Source organism: Triticum aestivum, chromosome 5B (genome assembly GCF_018294505.1).
Source record: "Triticum aestivum cultivar Chinese Spring chromosome 5B, IWGSC CS RefSeq v2.1, whole genome shotgun sequence".
Lineage (NCBI taxonomy): Eukaryota > Viridiplantae > Streptophyta > Magnoliopsida > Poales > Poaceae > Triticum > Triticum aestivum.
In genome coordinates, this window is record NC_057807.1 from 121,230,411 (window position 1) to 121,249,654 (window position 19,244).

Genomic DNA, 19,244 nt, shown 5'->3' on the forward strand with positions numbered 1-19,244 from the left:
GTGATTCGTCAAAACATTGATAACCCTTGGATATTTGTTGCACTATTCATAACGGATCACTGAAAACCTCAATGTGATTAGCACCTATGGCACCAAAAAGCTCCAAACAGAATAACATTGCATATTTGGCTTTGATCATTTGTGCATAAATATTTTAAGCAGTCTGAGGCTTCATAGAATAGCACCATAAGGAGATACATAAACAACACCAAGACCTTGGCTATTGCTAGAAATTTAATAATCAATATATAATCACCATGGTACTAGATAGATAAAGGTAACATCAGTATTATGCATGATGTCGATATGTTGCTCAATAATAAAATCAACCATGATTTGGCTTTACATAAATTCTGAAAACTAATAAGCCAAAGCACACCCAATCAAAACATAAGTCCACTTTGCAGTTTTGGTGAATTGGTCTATGCATAATATCTTCAATGGCATCAATTTGACAGATTTCTATGCAAGCACTTATCTCAATCTCTACTCAAACTAAGGACGATGCTAGAATACCACACCGACCATTCTTAGATATGCTCTTAGGGCGATAGATAAATATCGGCCATTACCACAAGGTCCATGCAGAATTCACCCACCAAAGTATGTATAGCCGAAATAAACAAATGAAATAGCAATAAAATATTTTAACACCTTTGTATTAGCAAAAATAATGTAACTAACCAAATGTATAGTGATTTGGTAATACACTGTCATGATATAGAAAATTATGTTGCATCCATGGACCAAAATAAGTCCATGGAGGGTAATTGATCATACCTGTGGATGAATTCCATGGCAAAGGCATCAATGGCATTATTGAAGAAAATGGATGATGTGCAAACCAAAGATTTTGATGTTGTGATGCACACCTTCGGCTTAATTGTTTGTTGCTTTCATTCTTCTCTTTCTTCACTTTTATTGAACTTGTCGCAATAGAAGCATGCACATCATTTTTGTTATGAATGATCCTCTTGGGAACCCATGCCATATTCGTTTCCTCAAGTTCTTGTGCACTAAGTTTTTGTAATTTCTTCTTTTTGACAATATGATAAGCCGAGTGGGCACCCCGACAGCGATTTTGTTTGAAGCAATGGCAATTCTTGTTTTACCTTGTGCACTCTCAACTTCTTTTCTTCAGATTTGGCACTTTGACACTAAATAATTGGTTGCTTCATCTCATTGCTTTGAGTAGCCAATGTCAACACTTTAATTGGCTCTTTCTTATTTGAGATCAAATCTGAAGTAGCACACTTACGACCATCTCTCTTGACCCGGTATACTTGCTTGACCACCTCTTTCTTGAGCTCTGGACCGATTCTTTCTTATTGAAATGGTCTTGAACATATGACTGTTCACTGAACGTTGATCTTCTTAGAGTTGCGAAATAATGGTGAGATGGTCTAAAATATGATGGAGAATGTGCCATTGTATCATACCTTACCCATGATGAATATCGATCTACATGAGCATAGAGAGGCATCCACGACATTAACATTGGCGATCCAAAATAAGGATATGAACACATTGCATTAAAATTCTCTTCTTGCCAATACCGATCCTTGGATCTGCGCCTAGGGGGTGATCTTGATGCTTTTGCATTACTCGGCCGATAAGCACCATTCTCTTCACTTTTCTTTTGATATTTATCTAATAACTGTGCAAAAGTGACCTTGGATTTCTTGTGCTTGTGCTTATTGCGGCCTCTATCTCCTTTGGTTTTGCTTGCATTGATCTTTGGATTGCTTTGTTGCCCCCCAATCCTTGGCGTCTTCATTGTATCTTCGATAGAACTCATGTCTTCAAGAATATTTTCATTGTGCTCTTGAACAACTTCTTTACTTGAAAACTTGACCCCATCACCAGCAGTTTTTACCTTCTCATCTTTAAAGGAATCGTCTTGAAGCAGCCGATTAAAAAACTTTTTTCCATTAGGACCAATCGGAATAGACTGGTCATCCCTTGGTGTTTCAACAAATTTTACTCCCTTTATAAATGGCCGATTTAACTATTTGGCAAAACATGTTGCAATCCTCAAAATTATGCTTGGACGGATCATGCAACTTGCAATACATTTGTGGAACCCCGGCTCAGAGCAACCGGTTTACCATGCATTGCCAGCCCAGAGACCATGTCTTCTGGCAACACACAACATCTTGCTACAGAAATCAACCGCTTTATTGATGCTAGCGGAACATGGTTCATATTACAACAAGTTAGGAGGCCAAGCGGCACACACGATGTGGCTGAACAATATGTACATTATTTAATGAACATAAAGGGGGCCTCGATCATGACAACTACGCGGCAGCGGAAGACGACGAAGCGGGACTCCATAGCACAGGGACACCGATGTGAACACGATCTAGACTCGAACATCACTTCATTCCAACGAACCTTTCCTGAAATCTGGCATGACATGCCAGGTCAGTACATTGAATGTAGTTGCAAGCTCACAACAAGCATAAACATAATGACAAACAATATCATGATATTAACCAATTTAATCATCAATGCAAAATCATACTATGGATGGAGTGAATGAATTCTTGTGCCTCAAGTCCCACAGACTTGCTTACCAAACGAGTTACCACGTAACCAAACAATGATCTCTCTCGGATCACAAATGGACCAACAACATGGCCATCAAACGGGTTACCTCGTAACCAAACAGTGATCTTTCTTGGATCACAAACGGACCAACAACTTGGTCATCAACATCAACATGGTTTTCCAACCATCCTCTTTCCAACAGTGCCATGTTATTAATTTAGTGTGCAAGATTTATTAAAACATTAACCCATGGTGTGACCTACTTTCGAGCGTGTCCGTAACCTTGGACTTGGCTATCGATAGATTAAATACACTCTGCAGAGGTAGCGCACTCACTACAAAAAGAAGACACATCCGTGACATTTTGGGCTGAACGAATTTTTTTTTCTGTCATACTTATGACACTTCTATGCGATAATTGTGACAAAACCCGGTATCATCATAGATGTGGTGGGCTCCTACTTCTATGACAAAAAATCATGACAGAAAACGGGCTTTTCGTCCTGGGCGGGCCGGAGACGCAGCTGCATGACATTCTTTGGGTCGTCCATGACGGAAAAAAACGTGGTACAAGCGAGGGCGAGGAAAATATCGGGGTGTTCCCGGTTACGGTGGGTGGTCGGGGCCGAGCGATACGCGTTTCTCTCATACACGTATGCGCGCGTGTGTGAGACGTTGGGCTCTAACTGAACCCGAGCGGGGCGTTGGGCTCTAAATGGACCCGGGCGATTGCACTGCAGGCTACGCGTTTTTGAACCCGAGTGATCAATCGATGGCTGTTAATTCAACCCGATCGAGCAATTCCTTCGCTACTGCTGCTAACTGAAGCCGATCGGTGCTGCCTCTGGATGAATAGTGAGTGTTGTGGGGGGGTGGTTGGATGAACAGTGAGCGGTGGAGGACCCCGTGGTGTTTCCTCTGGATGAACAGGACCCTGATCGATCGAGTCGGTTGGGGCTGGATGAACAGGACCCCGTGGAGGGCTGGATGAACAGGACGGCCCCGTGGAGGGCTGGATGAACAGTAGATGGTGGAGGGGTGGATGAATAGTAGCCCGTGGAGGGGTGGTTGAACAGGAGCCTGTGGAGAGGGGTGGTTGAACAGTAGCAGGTGGAGTAGCGCGCGGTGGAGGCTGGATGAATAGGAGCCCATGGATGAACAGGAGGAGGTGGAGGCTGGAGGAGGTCGACGGTGGATGAACAGTGGCCGGTGGAGGCTGGAGGAGGTCGACGGTGGAGATGAACAGTATCCCGTGGAGTCCCGTTTTGTGGTACAACACACCCCTCCCGATGAACAGGACCCCTGTTTCGACCGTAGCGCTCCTACACAAGTCCGTTTCGTCCGTTTTGCGGTATGCCACACCCATCCCGATCAACAGGACCCCGTTTCAACCGTAGGAGGTCCAACACAAGCCCGTTTCCTCCTTTTTGCGGTACGCCAGTCCCCTCCCGATGAACAGGATCCCGTTTCGAACGTGCCCGATCGAACACAGGGTCGTTTCCTCCGTTCTACGGTACGCCGGGCCTCGTTTCCATCGCATGTTCCGTCCAAGCCGGTTGGCTCCCACGCGTTCCCTTGCCTCCCGATGAACACGACGCATTCCGTTGCCTCCCGATGAACACAACGCATTCCGTTGCCTCCCCATGAACATGATGACGACGCAGTTTCTCCGTTTCGACTCAGCCATGTACACGAGCCCTGGCCGTATGTATATGCGAGTAGGCGTTCGATACCCCGCCCGTATGTACGTACGTGGTTGTATTTTCTTTCTTGCACACCGGCCGCTATACATACGTGTACATGCTACGTGTGCACCTCTACTATGATACGTGCACGCCTCTACATCCACCAGTATGTACGTACACGTTCGCGACCAGAATGACAACGCTACGTATGCTTCGACCAGGTGGGTCCCGACTGTCAGGCATTTCTTTGCGTGCGAACATGTAGCTGGTGGGTCCCAGCATTCAGGGGGGCAAATCGTTTTTTTTTTGCCCGAACGCTCTTCCTTGCGTGCGAAGATGTAGCTGGTGGGTCCCAGCAGTCAGGGGGAAACGTTTTTTCGTGAAATACGGTGGCCCGTCCGGTGGGTCCCTGCTGTTAGGTGGAGGAATAATTATTTTGCGTGTAATAAGGAGGCACTTCCTTGCCACCGCCGTGGACCCAGCTGTCAGGCTCTCCATATACAATACTCTTCAGATGGAAGTCGTTCCTTGACCACGTTGACCATGCCACGCGGAGAGCACCAGGACGGTGGACGATGGCAAGGCCTAGGAAGGGGACGACGCGGAGCCGGGGAAGACGCGGCAGTGGATGCCCGCGCGGAGAGGGGTATGAGGGTTCACTGGTTCGGCTGCGGTGTGAGGATGTCGTCGCCGCAGCGCCTGGCCAGCGGTGGGAATAGTAGGAGGCGGTGAGGCCTCCACGGCAGCATAGCCAGCCACGGGAGGTAGGAGCATGCGGCACGACCGGCGCTGCTTTGGGCGGCTGGAGCAAGAAGACCAAAGGTTGAAGAAGCACTACGGTCGTTGGATGGACATCGTACGGTCTGTGAAGCTAGAATCGTTCATATTGACTAAGTTGACAAAGCCCTCCATCCCAGTCAACTTAGTAGGCCCACAAGTCAGCCTTCCACCAAGGTGGATCCCAGCTAGCAGGGGGAGTATTCATTTTTTTGTGCGTAATAAGGAGGCACTTCCGGTGGGTCCGAACTGACAGTTGGGGGGACGTTTTTTTGCGAAATATGGTGGGTCAACAAGTCAGCCACCAAATCTGTCGGGTCCCGGCTGTCATCGGAAGGAATAGTTTTTCGCATAACAAGGAGGCACTTCCTTCCGTGCGAAGATACAGCCGGTGGGTCCCAGCTGTCAGGGGAAGGAAACAGCTTAATAAGGAGGAACTTTCCTTGCGTGTGACCATGGACCTCGTGGGTCCCAGCCGTCAGGCTCTCACGTACAGTCTTCTTCTCATGACTCTCGCTTGTTGACCACACCGTGTCGAGCGGAGCGAGGCGGTGGACGACGGCGAGGCCCCAGACTAGAACGACCCGGAGATGGGGAAGACGCGGCAGTGGAGTCGCATACGGAGATGAGTGGGAAACTTGATTGGTTCAGGTGCGGGGTGGGCCTACACTCGACAGAGAATAACAGGAGGTGCGGAGTGGAGGGATGGCCTCGCCGTCGGCGGGTTAACGTTTCACTGCGAGGCGCGCAAAACAACGCCGCTGGACGCGGATGCTGGAGCAGACGGTCCCGGCAGCGCTGGGGAAGAAGACAAGAGATTGAAGAAGAATGTCGGCCGTTGGATGTAAATCCAACGCCTTGCTTAGGCTTCGACCTACTGGCCTTTAAAGCCCATTTGTATTTTTCTCGAAACTCGTGACTTGCTAGGCTGGGTGAAAATATTATGTTGGGCTGGACGAAGAATCTATTATATATAGAAAGCAATTAATGGGCTAACCAGAAAAAAGAGAATTAAGCCTTACGTGATCCTCTTCCATGTCCTCACATATGCCGCCGCCATTAGCTACCGGCGTCATTAGCAAATCGTATTGCATCGGGTATTGCTAGGCGTACGAGTGGCCGGCGGAAGGACATCTTCTATGAAGAATTCATCGCTCCCTGTGTCCCTCGCGTCTTTCATATAACTCGATATTCGCTGGCTAATCACCAAGCGGACGATAGATATAGATCGGTGTTCGCTGGCTCTTAAAGAAGACAAGCATCTACATCATAGTCACTAGATCGGGATCGCGCCCTGGCGCGAGGTGCCGGTCCCAACGTTTTGATCAAGCGATAATGCCAAGTTTAATTCGGGATTTTAGAACTCATTCATTATTTCAAAAAAATATTCACAAACTACCAACAAAACCCTGTTCAATTTAGAGTAGGGGATCTGAAAAGGTAGGATAGAGGCCTAGGAAGACATCTGGCTTGTGCACCCTATTTATACACGTAAACCTTACAAAAAATCAGCACACATATATATATATGCTTGCTGGAAGAATAAGTGAAAAACAGGTGGCATAGAGCAAACTAACTACTATAAACTACAACTGAAATGTCAGAAACATGTGTTCAAGTTATCTCAGTCATTCTGGTCAAAGGACTGGCCATTAGATGTGTTGTTTCAGGCACTTGCAGGAACAAATGTTACCGAGAATGTCAAAAAAGATTCAGCCTGTTGAGAAAAGGACCAAACATCTCTAGAACATCAATTAACCATACAAAGGCTTGTTTGATTATCGTGTGCAAAGCGAACAAGACATGTGTAAAACACATGTAACTTGTCACCTGCATACCCAGCTTAATAGTCCAAACAGTCAAACACATAGAACTACGAGTGCTCATTACATACTGTAGTTACAAAAAGGGCACAACTATCTTGGAAGATATATCAGATGGCTGTTGTGTCGCACATGGTGATTCATCTGAACCTAACTCGTAAAAATGCCAAAGACAGGTCTCAGATCAGAGTACATCAAAAGTATTGAGAAGGTACTATTTTTGAAATACATCTTTACTCTTCATAGTCGCGATTGCGTTTTCCAAATAAACCTTTGCGAGCACCGCACACGGTCTGTTTCCCAGCTCACTTGCTGTTTGATAGCCCAACATATGGTTTAATGATCTGATATATGGAACATTACATCCTAGAGCCGAGGCAAGGTTTATTTAGTATACCTTGCCATGTCTAGCTTTGGAGGAGGTGTCGTCTGCTGTTGGTTGTTGTGCTTTGCATGTCCTAAGAGGATAGTAATATTAGCAGCAACTTATTGACGACCAATAACTTAGAAGAAGCAGATTATTGTGAGTCTATGAGTAATAGATGGGCTGGTAACACATATGCTTGCTATGTAACCATGTACAAGACAATTATCGATCGATCCATTAAATATTGATTTCATAATCTGGAACAACAGTTCTTCAACAATCAGTATATATCAGGAAAAACATAGGAACAATACACTTCCTACCAAAACATATGTGCCCTCTAAAATCAGAGTCAATATGGACAAACATAGTAATTATGTGAAAATCTCGATCCTGACTAACAGAGGAGTATTTTAAGATTTTTCTGTAATACATCATGATCCTTTAAATCGCAACTTGTAATGATTTTAGTACATTAGAGTAAGGCCCAGGCAATCCCAATCTTTAGTGCTTACGCATTCTGTATATCATCTAGTGGTTTCGCAAGTATTGGTGACAGTGCAGCTAGCCCACAAAAACATGACAGCAATCTTCAGGTCACAAAGAAGCTATTCTATTTCTTTTTACAAACGTACACAAGAGGATCGACTACTTTGGCTCTTATCTACCGGCTTCTTTTTTCTCTAAGGACAGAAGAAAAGACTACTGGTCAGCTGAATCATGACCACCTTTAGATTCGTGTAATTATAGGATCGACTACTTTGGTTCTATATTATCTACCAGCTTCTTTCTTCTCTGAACACAGAAGAAAAACCTACTGGTCAGCTGAATCATCACCACCTTCAGATTCGTGTAAATATACCCAGGAGCACCAACAAACAAAATTATATTCAAATTCCATGACAGGTAAAAGTACCTAGTTATGATGCATACGGCTTGCCAACAAACTAACAGGTGCTTCAGATTTTTCTAACTATGTGAGTACCCCCTAGTTCAGTCATGGAGTATATTCATTTCATTTCAGTGCATACATTTCATTTCATTTCATTTCAGTGTACAACAACAGAAAAGGAGCAAAGCAACCAGCAATGGAGAAGAGGCACTGACCGTGGACAAGGGAGGAGAGGCTGCCGTTGGGGTAGTAGTCGCTCCTCCTCTGCCTGCTCCACGTCGACGGCCACACGCCCAAGCCTCGACGCCATCTTTGTACTTCCCTTGGCGGCTACAAAACTGGCTAGTAACATGAAAACACATAGCAGCCCCAAGCACTAAATTAGCCTTGTAAGACAGCAAATAAACAAAGCAAATAATAGATCAAATTAACCACGCAAAGCACAACAGCAATAATAATCAAACAATTCGTACATCATACATAGAAGCCACATTTTACATAGGAATGCACCTTCCTGACAGCACATCCATAAGTCGAGTGACAACTACCATTTTCTAGAGATCGTATCTGCCATGCAATTGGTTTGCTTGGTAGCCACTGTAACACAAAATGAGCATCCAGAACAACGGTCCTAGGTTCTACCAGAAACAATACAAGAAACCAAAAGCATATGCCACACTCCACTGAAGGCAATGCACCACGTAGTAGACCGACACAGACAACAACCTTGGCAGAGAAAACTACATGGCAGTTCTCGATGGGAGGGGGATCACCACATCGTAGGTGGTGTGGCTTGCCGAGCGTTTCCTGCAAATAGGTGGGCAACCATATATGAGAACTCCAGCACATGGAAGGGAAGAAAAGGAGGTCATGTAAACATCTGAAAGTTGCATGGTGAGACATTTCTTAGTAAACATTGTCTTTCAAAACAACCTGGTAGAAAAGCTAAGATACAAGGGCAATTTCTATTTTTTGTGAAGCTTACTTGTCCTCTCAAATGCATAGGTAGAAAAATAGATCAACCTCAACATTTAATAGAACTCAACAGAACAACCAACAACTAAATATCTGCTTATCATATAATTACAAACTGGAAACTGGGAACAAACACGGCATGCAAAAAAATCTAGCACCTAAGAAAGGCACTTTGATTTCACTGAATTGCAACCATGATAAGCACAGAGCCTCCTTTTTTCTAACCAGCCGTGTGATTTGTTTAACCCTTAAAGTTAAATGACCAAACAGGGATTAATAAGAACATGCCACATTCTTGCTCATGATTCATGAAAAAGGCACTATCTACACTACCAATTTAAAGAAATAAACTTGCATCAGTTGGGAAACAACGAATGTGTATAGTCCAGTGCAGAAGATATTACTTGCAAACAAAAAACATGCAGAAGAAAAAAAAATACAGCCAATAAATGTATTGCGTGTAACTAAACAGAATTTAGTAAAACAAAGTTGGTTTTCAGACAGCGCAATGTTAGTATCATCTCCAAGCAATATCATAGTATGAGAGAGTACCTGTAGGTTGTAGAGTACCACAAGCGAACTGTGCCATCCTCTGAGCCAGTAATTATAGTAGGTAGTTCTGGATGGAAACAGACAACGGACACATTGTGTGCATGTCCTTCAAGTGTTTGAACACAGCTCTTGGTTTGGTAATCCCAAACCTGATCCAAAAAATTAAGTAATAAGTCAGATCAATCCCAATATACCCTCACAATAGCACAATTCATCGTAGAAGACACACCTTTGCAGTCTGATCATCAGATCCAGTAATTAAAAATGGTCGATCACCACTGGTGAAGTAATCAGCACAGTTCATGATTAAAAAAATGATGTCATACGAACCCACTGTCTCCCCGATACTACAACCACTACAGATTATTAATGAGGAAATTAGAAAAGGCAGGGATGGGGATCTGCTATACTTGGGGTGTGCAGAGGCAGCAGAGGCGGAGCTCCTTCCTGTGTGTGTGCCGAATCTCCTCGTCCAAGGCCAACGGCAGCGAGCTCGCCAACCAAACCCTGGGTTAGGGCCACGGGAGGTGGAGGCGAGGCATGCCAGCCGGGATTTTTAAAGGGAACATAGAGCAGCATAAGCATGAGGCATAGAAAAAATGGGGTCACCTTAAGGTCAAGAATCAATGGCCCTCTCTCAGTTCAAATCAGAAGGAAAGAAATACTATTATTGATTAGAGTTATTCTTAATTAGGCAAAGCACTACAACACGGGATCCTAAGCTACAGTTGAGGCATACAAAACTATAAGTGACTGTTCTTTTCATATATAAACAACCTTTAGTATCTCAACCAGAACCAAAGCAAAAAAAATCATGGTTAAGTAACCAGCAAAGGAAGAATGAACCTTTTGGATTTTTAAAGTAGCAAGACATGAAAAGTTCTTTTTTGCCTTCAGTATCACACACAGTAGGGGAGGTAGCTGCAGTTTTATTGCACAGTGGGCTCAAATTCACCTTTCCTCGATCATATAACCTAACCCCATCATCTCTTATCACCAGATCAATTTGTTTATACAGTAGAGCTGCCCTGGTTATCACTCAACAAGAATGACCATACAAGGACAACAACAAGTATCTCAGGATAAAAAAGGATTCTAGAGACAAGGGGGAGGATCCAACTTGATACCCACAGGTGCCTCGACTGCTCAAAGGCACACTTATTTCAGCGACGGTTAATCATCATCGCCCTAGCAAGAATGGCTTCCAACCGATGGGGCACGTGATTAACACGCGGTGGCACGCGTTTTGGACTACTATTCATTGCGACAGTTCCAAGGATCGGATCCGATGGCGTAGGTCATCCAGCGACTCGATCCGACGGCCCAGATCCGATCACGCAACCAGATCCAACGGCCCAGAATCCAAATCGCTGTGAGAGCTTGTAGGAACATTCATCTCTTATTTCTGGATGGATGGATCACCAGATCAATATGTTAACTGCCCTGGTTATCACTCATCAGAAATGACCATCTAGGGACAGAGCCACTAAAATAAGAACGTGATCAAAACGGCTCAAAGAAATGAGGGAGGATCCAAAATAATATCCACAAGTGCCTCGATTGCTCGAGAGCATGCCTATATCAGCCATAACTGATCATCATAGCCCTAGCCATGTCCCATTCAGTAGCCGAAGCAGGGCAGGGGAAAATGGAGCTCACCGAGGGAGGTTGTAGCCGAGGCAGTACTCAGTGGGCGCCGGGGTTGCGCCTGAACACCATCCAACTGGCGAGGAACCATGTCGGAGTTGCGCCTTGCACCGTCCTGCCGACAAGCACGAACACCACTGGCACCGAAGCGGCCAAGGAGGCGATGTGTAGCACATCTAGGAGCACCATCAGGGGCCTAGTCAGTTCTCTTTTAGCTGCAATCAAGGATAAGATTTGTTAGAACATTCTTGTGGCCAAAACTTATCATCATGCAAGCGATGGGCCTATCTATTAGCTGCTTGTAGTGCCGAAGGTAAAATTAGAAGGCCTTTTACTGCCACCTTGCATGAAGAATTTCTATTCACACATGTGTACTGCTATATGAACCTGCACATGCTAACTAATTAAACAACAAAAGCTACTAAGATGTGAACTGACTTTTCTCTAAGCAAGACTCTAGACACACCAAGAAGCACAGATAAATAATCCCTGCTGGGCAGAATACATAGTCTAATACGGTGTAACACTGACTAAGCCTGGGTTTGTGAACAGAGATAAATTATAAAACAATATGGTAGGCCAGAAGGAGAGACCAGAAAGCTATATAGAGCACATGCCCAAAGAAACTAAAATCGAGCATTGCATTGACTGAATAGGTAGCAAAGACGCAACCAAGTCGCATAATTGACTTGTTTCTATTACTAATTGCTTTTTATCGCAACTCTAAATATATGGTTGTAACTACATAGTTATAACCTAACTTACATGACAAAAATAGAACATGGATCTATGATTCTCCAAGGAGTAATTAATTTCCCTAAAAACAATAATTAATAGTTCAATAGTAGCTGAACTGATAGCCATTTTTCCTGGCGATATATGGATCAATCAATAGAGGGGTGTCAGGACTCACCGATTGAGGATGTAAGCGGGTAAAAGGGACGACCTCGCCTCAGCAGGGCTTAATCGCAACCAGAATAACATTTTGTCAGTTTTTTTAGTAATATATTAATGTTTGGTTAATGGGGCACCAAAGGAATCTCCTATATGATTTAGTGATTAAAGAATAATATTAAATGATGAATCTTCCGTTGGTTCGCAAAGTATGCAATTTTTCTCTCAACTGAAATGGGAACAACATTTTGTTAGCAATATTTGGTTAATGGAGCACCAACAAATCTTCTAGAGTATTTCATTTTGAGGTTAAAGGGAATAAGAATAAAGGATGTAAAATAACCAGTGACACATTAACTCTAACTGCACACTTGGCAAAGAAATACATTAGGTGATTAATGATTATCTGTAGCTAAATCTTATCTTAAGTACAACCAAGATGAACAGAAACATCTCACCTCACTTTTGGTGAAAACACTTTTCTCTGATTGCTCATTCCGTGACACCATGGTCCGCTTAACGGATCGCAAATCGATCTGCAACCACATAAGCAATCATTTGCATTAGAACAAGAGGAATGCAATGTTTGATCTTTCATATAGTACTACCGATCCTAGAGCAACACTAAATAGGAGATTAGTAACACATATCACTGTCCCGGCAAGAAGCAGATCTCCCGGCAGTAACACCCATCACTCTCCCGGTAGAAGTTGACTCTTCTTCAGATTGTTGACCATATTCATTATTCACAATAACAAAGTACAACTCCAAATCTGAGAGCGCCGATAATGCTGAGCATAGAAAAGTTTCTGTAGTTACCATTAATGTAATCAGCGAGTACCAACTATTGCTTGATGCATATATAAAAAATCAGAAGGTTGTCTATGTAGATTTCTTCCTACCCAACTTTCCTTTATCAGCAAGGAGTAACTGTTATTTTTTCGTATATAAACAATAAGCAGATGGCCTAATGGACTATGTAACCTATAGATTAATTATGCAAGAAGTTACCATTCCTATAATTAGCAAGCATCAATCATTGCTTGGTGCATCTATAAACAATGAGGATGCGGTCTAATTCTGGAACACAGATTAATTATTTGTGTAGTCAGACTTCCTTTGTTAGGAAGCAGCAACTACTACCCGCTGCACATATTTCTCCCAAATCACTAACCTGAACAGGCATTGCAATGCATTGAAAACTGGGCACACCCTACAGACATGGATATGAACCAAAATGCATAATCTAGTTACCAAATTCAATAATAAGCTTGAGTTCTGAATGTAAGATTACACAGAAACATCCTGGGCAGATATTTGAACAAAAGAACCTAAGACAGATTGTTGTTAATATAATACGATTGACACCCCTGAATTGCATTATCAACTGTATGAGTACAGATTAATTACCCCTGAATATAACCAAAAGTGGCAGAAGCTATCTAGTTGGACATTTTTCAGAACAGACCAGCACAGACCCAGCTTGTTGCAAATAGAATAGTATAGTAATTTTCTTATGTATAATCATACTACTATCACTACAGCATGTCAGCATCACAAACCAAACCAAACCAATTCACTGATTTCCATGTAAAATAGCATCAGTAGTACAGACATGTATGCACAATAATGTTTTTCTTTATGTTTGCAATGCATGGTGTGTTATCAATAGCTTCTCTCACCAGTAGGTAACAACCACCTCCAGCTGAAATTCCATCACATGTCATGCCATAAATTGAAAATCCAGCACATATATCCGATGATAACACCTACAGATTATGTGCGGATGCAAAACACCACGATGGCAGCCCCAATAAAAGGTACGTGCAGGAGGAGGGGAGAGGAGAAGATCTCCAACCTCGAGTCGGCACACGAGCTGGGATGGTGTTGGTGTGTAGGTTGCATGCTGACCGAGATCTCCTCTTCGTCCCGCAGTCTCCCTCTATGCTTCCTCCTCGTCCTACCTGGTCTCAACTGCTGCAGCACACCACAATTAGCACCACGTAGCCCATGAAAATGCACGAAAAGGAGGAGAGGCCTCACCTTTGCTAGATGTAGGCCGATCGGGTGGCGGAGGCTGCGCAGTGTGGACACGACGACTGGGCGGCGGAACATCTCGGTTCATAGGCTAAAGTGTTGCCTGAGCCCTGATATCTTCCCCAGTGTTGATTACAACAAGAGTAATCGGATTTAGTCCAACTATGAAAAACAGATGCTGAAACTTCAATGGTGGTGATTTGCTCGCTGTGCTTTTGCTTGACTCCTTTCGTCACACATTTTCCATTATCTCCTTTTGATTAGCTGGCTTGATTGCCAAGATAATGTATACATGAGTAAAAGACATCAAACTTGCAATTAGCTTTTGCCGTCCTATTAGCCTTTTCCTTATTAGAATAAACGGAAATGTACATGTCACATGAATTTGAGAATTGGAGAAAGCTCAGTCCCTCCTTATTTTTTTATCCCAATAAAAATTGTTGTTCTAGAAGGCGGCTAAAGTATACCTGGTTTATTCTGACAGACATTAAGAACAAATTCCTAACTCTGTGTAAAACAATACTTTACCACAAAATTACGTCATTTCAAAATTCCATGTTTAGTCCTGATCCATGATCAGTGTTGCTCTCTTCCAGAAAGGAAGACGAATGTCATAACACCATACAGCAAAATTGAGGAGCCTAATTATCTAAATTAAGATCAAGGATCGTCCAAAAAGGATCTTCTTGCTCCTGCTCAAACCTGTCATTGCCATAGTAAATAGATGAAACCCACTAGCATGAGTAGGAGTTGTTTGAGCCCTGATGTGCCTACTCATTCATGCTTGTTTGTCATGCCTGCTACTGCTTAGAGTTGAGTCAGGTCTGATTCATCGGGGATGAATTGGAGGTGTGTGAACATGTCCTACTGTGTGTGAGCTAAGTGTGTGAACACGATTTGGTAAAGGTAGCGGTGAGAGGGCATGTAGGAGTACATGGTGGGTTGTCTCATTGCAGCCGTCCTCAGGAACTGAGTTCTGTGTTTGTGATCCATGAACAGTTACTACCACACATTGGGTTCCGGTAACTCGACCCCTCTCGACTTATTAATCAACATGATCTCTGTCCAGGAGTTGCAACTAGTTTCTGGTGTTTGTAGGTAGTGTTAGTAGTCTACCAAGTGGCACCCGGTACAGGTGGGCTTAGGACAGACTAGGCACAGTGGCACGGTGTACCAAGTGGCACCCGGATGGTGGGCTTGGGAACCCTGCTCACATCGTTTGGGGACGTGAGCGACACCCCGGCCGGATCTCCTTGCGGATGGAACCCGAATAGGCGATAAACCTGGACGAGAGACTTGTGTGGTTAGTCAGGTCGTGGCCGACACCCTCGCTGGGCTTCCGCTTGAAGGTTGCCGAGTACATGTCGTGTAAACGTCGGTAAGTGGTGAGAGCGTGTGTGAAGAAGTACACCCCTGCAGGGTTAATATGATCTATTCGAATAGCCGTGTCTGCGGTAAAGGACTTCTGGGTTGCCTGTACAGTTCATAGACAAGTGAAAGTGGATACTCTAAAATACGCAAGATAAGCGTGAGTGCTATGGATGGCGTTCTCGTAGGGAGATGGGAGCGGATCCATAGTGGTGTATTGATATGGTGAATATGTGGACTCGTGTGCGCCACCTCAAAAGAGTTACTTGCAGTCGTAGTTTAGGTTAGCCACCGAGTCAAAGCTGGCTTGCTGTAGTTAAACCCCACCACCCCTTTGTTGATAATGATGCATATGTAGATAGTTCTGATGTAAGTCTTGCTGGGTACATTTGTACTCACGTTGCTTAATTTATGTTTTTGTAGAGAGACGTCAGTCTCGCTAGTAGTACCGCATGGACTTCGACGTTTAGCTTGTTACCTCAGCTACGATCTTGTGCCCTCGGCAGGATCTGATAGACAGTCAGGCTTCTCAGCCTTTTTCTTTTGTAGATGTCTGTACTCAGACATGTTAAGCTTCCGCTTGTGCTTGACTTGTTTGCTCTGAATGTTGGGTCATGAGACCCATGATTGTAATATCTCGCTCCTCGGAGCCTATTGAATAAATACTTGGGTTGTAGAGTCATGTTGTGATGCCATGTTGTGTTTGCACATATCGAGCATATTGTGTGTATGTTATTGAAATGCTTGGTATGTGTGGGATCTGACTATCTAGTTGTTTATCCTTAGTAGCCTCTCTTACTGGGAAATGTCTCCTAGTGTTTCCACTGAGCCATGGTAGCTTGCTACCGCTCCAAAACACTTAGGCTGGCCGGCATGTGTCCTTCTTCGTTCCTGTGTTTGTCCCCTCGGGGAAATGTCACGCGATGAATTCCGGAGTCCTGTTAGCCCACTACAGCCCGGATCACCAGAGTCCTGCTAGCCCAGTGCTACAGCCTGGATTCACTCGCTGATGACCGACACATTCGTTGTTGGGTCATGTATGCCTGTCCCTGTAAGTTAGTGCCACTTTGGGTTCACGACTAGCCATGTCAGCCCGGGTCCTTTGTCATATGGATGCTAGCGGCACTATCATATACGTGAGCGAAAAGGCGCAAACGGTCCCGGGCCAGGTAAGGTGGCACCCGTGGGAATACCGTGCGTGAGGCCGCAAAGTGATATGATGTGTTACATGCTAGATCGGTGTGACTTAGGATCGGGGTCCTGACAGCTTTGGTATAAGAGCTTGACTGCCTGTAGGATTACCAAGCCAAACTGGTCGAAGTTGAGTCTAGAAATGCTTTAGTTATATAAGGGAATTGATTGTGGGATGGAACGTAAGGCTCTTTTTACTCCTTTACCTCATGCCCTTGTGATCTGAGTCATCTTACCTTCCTACGGGGTTAAGAAACTAGGCTTTCTCATCTTTCTATCAGGATCACGTGTTACTAATCCGTAGACCTATAGGATTGATGGTTCTAAGCTTGAGTTCAGTTCCTACTATCTTCTGTATGTTAACTGTTGATCTTGAAACCTTGATATTGTGCTTCTGAGTGGCTATGCCACCATTTTTGTAGCATGTTTCCAATCTTTCGAGCATTTACAGCCGTTATGCTGTCCAAGTGATCCCAGGTTTCTAAATAGTCTGAAGCATTTGCAAGTCCCTTCCTCCCATTTCGATGTTCTTTTGGGCCAGATTAACCACACTAATCGGTGAGTTGAAGTACTCTGTTGCCTTGACATATATGTTGGAGATATTAATATGACCCTAGGTGTCTTAGGGGATCATCTAGTAATCTAGCCATGATTTGTGTCCTAGTGTGATGATTCTGGCCATTATTCTCGAAAGCATCTCGTGATGCCACTTAGTAGTAGGTATTCTATTCCTGGGTTTTCGAACCAAGATTCACCCTACTTACTTCATGTTGATAGTGTTGCTAGTTCCTTAGGTTATTAGTAACCTTTGCATTAGTCCTCGAGGTCCGTGGTATATCCTTCTTCCAAATACCATGAACCACTTACGACAGAAGTTTGTTGGATCAAAAGATCACAACAGGAGTGCTCTCAATGGGTTCTCCATTCTATATTGTGACTCTGCTAGTTCAACCTTTCTGCATAGGTTATCCAGAAGAAACATGTTGAGCTTTGCTTGACATACTAATCTATGCATCCACAAATCAGAAAGATATATGTTCCTTTGAGTTGTCCCTCTCTTTAGTTGTCTTCCGACCTCGTCTATCAATTGATAGTCAGGACTAGTTATGCATTCGTGTTATCGATGCCTATTACTCTTGTGGTCCGTCAAGCCATTCTATTCTGGAATGACCAGGAGAATCAAACTCCAGTATCTCATGCATTTCTAGGATTGGATCAAAGTAGTTGTATTTCGCAGATCAAAATGCCAATCCAGCTTTTGTTCTATTCTACCTTGGAGTATTACCATCTTTATATCAAGAATATCATGGGAATTGCACACCATCCTATGAACTCTTGATACAGTGACACTCTCTTCATCATTATTTATTTCTCGGTCCCCGTGTTGTTGCAACCGGAATGCCGACAGGTGAACTATGATGTGTGAAATTTATACTCCTAGCAACTCTGTTGCTTGGTAGTTAAATGGACAATAACCTCATTCTTACCGTGTTGATTTTTGGATCATCACCCTAAGGTTGATCGTGCTATCTAGTCCTTATTCCGGGTGCACCCTTCGATCAATGAGTTAGGATTGTGCTAATCCCTCGCTCTTTTGATCATATCGTCTTGCCCTGAAAAGCAAGATTGTTCTCGAGCTTAGTAACATATCGGTGGTTCGTGATTTTCCGAATATCTTCTCGGAAGTATTACCAGGTTGTCCCCTGACCTTTATGTTGAGTTCGTGATCAAGTTGGTTTATTCCTGTAAACCACCCTTTCTCCAAGAATCCGTGTGGGATACCCCTGAGCTAGTTGGTTAAGCCAAACAACAACTTGAAGAGTTGGAAGATAAAAGCTTGTCCGACTTAGTTCATGTTAAGGGATATCTTTTTGTGTGTGTGTGTGTGTGTGTGTGTGTGTTGAAGAAAGATGATATCTTCATCAATTGGTCCTTGTGATCAACTGTTGGATCTATTATCTTACCCAAACCTTTGATTGAGTATGGGCTATCGTCAAATCAAATCAGAACCAACGATATTCGTAATGTTGTCTTACTCGTGGTTTTTCCTCGAGCATACATCATTATATTCTTTGGTCGACCAATGCTATCACCGTGTTCACATGATGGCGGAAGTCCAGTGATATGGAAATTCCGATGAGTTACTGTTGAGCCCATCAGCAGCATTTTGTCTCCCCCATGATTCATGTTGAACATCAACCTAGTGTTGAAAATTTTGTAAGCAATGCCTTCGTGTTCCGTTCATGAAGCTTATGCTTGGATGGAAGAAGTGACTTCCTTGAATTCATGTGCATTTGGTGCAAGTTGCCGCCGTGAGTTCAAGACAGATTGTTTTATTTTCCCTGGAATCATCCCAGGTCAGTCATGCATGTGCGAAGTATGCTATGGTTTGACAGGCTCGCAACCTTCATGCCATATGTGTCCCTAGCACACCAAGCCACTGATTGATTTGTTCAAGGAGAAGAAGTTCCTTCTTAAGAGCA

The 19,244-nt window shown here is 43.8% G+C and overlaps 2 long non-coding RNA genes across 2 annotated transcripts; both read right to left on the reverse strand.

The window, feature by feature from the left end:
* Nucleotides 1-7,251: 7,251 nt before the first annotated feature.
* On the reverse strand, nucleotides 7,252-14,130 carry LOC123110737 (uncharacterized). Its single transcript, XR_006453632.1, has 3 exons — nucleotides 14,024-14,130; nucleotides 8,313-8,439; nucleotides 7,252-7,296 (listed from the first exon to the last, which is right to left on the reverse strand). It is a non-coding gene; the product is annotated as an uncharacterized lncRNA (long non-coding RNA).
* Nucleotides 8,446-13,979, reverse strand: LOC123110738 (uncharacterized). The gene is made up of 4 exons (XR_006453633.1): nucleotides 10,035-13,979; nucleotides 9,854-9,902; nucleotides 9,625-9,773; nucleotides 8,446-8,904 (listed from the first exon to the last, which is right to left on the reverse strand). It is a non-coding gene; the product is annotated as an uncharacterized lncRNA (long non-coding RNA).
* Nucleotides 14,131-19,244: the final 5,114 nt, after the last annotated feature.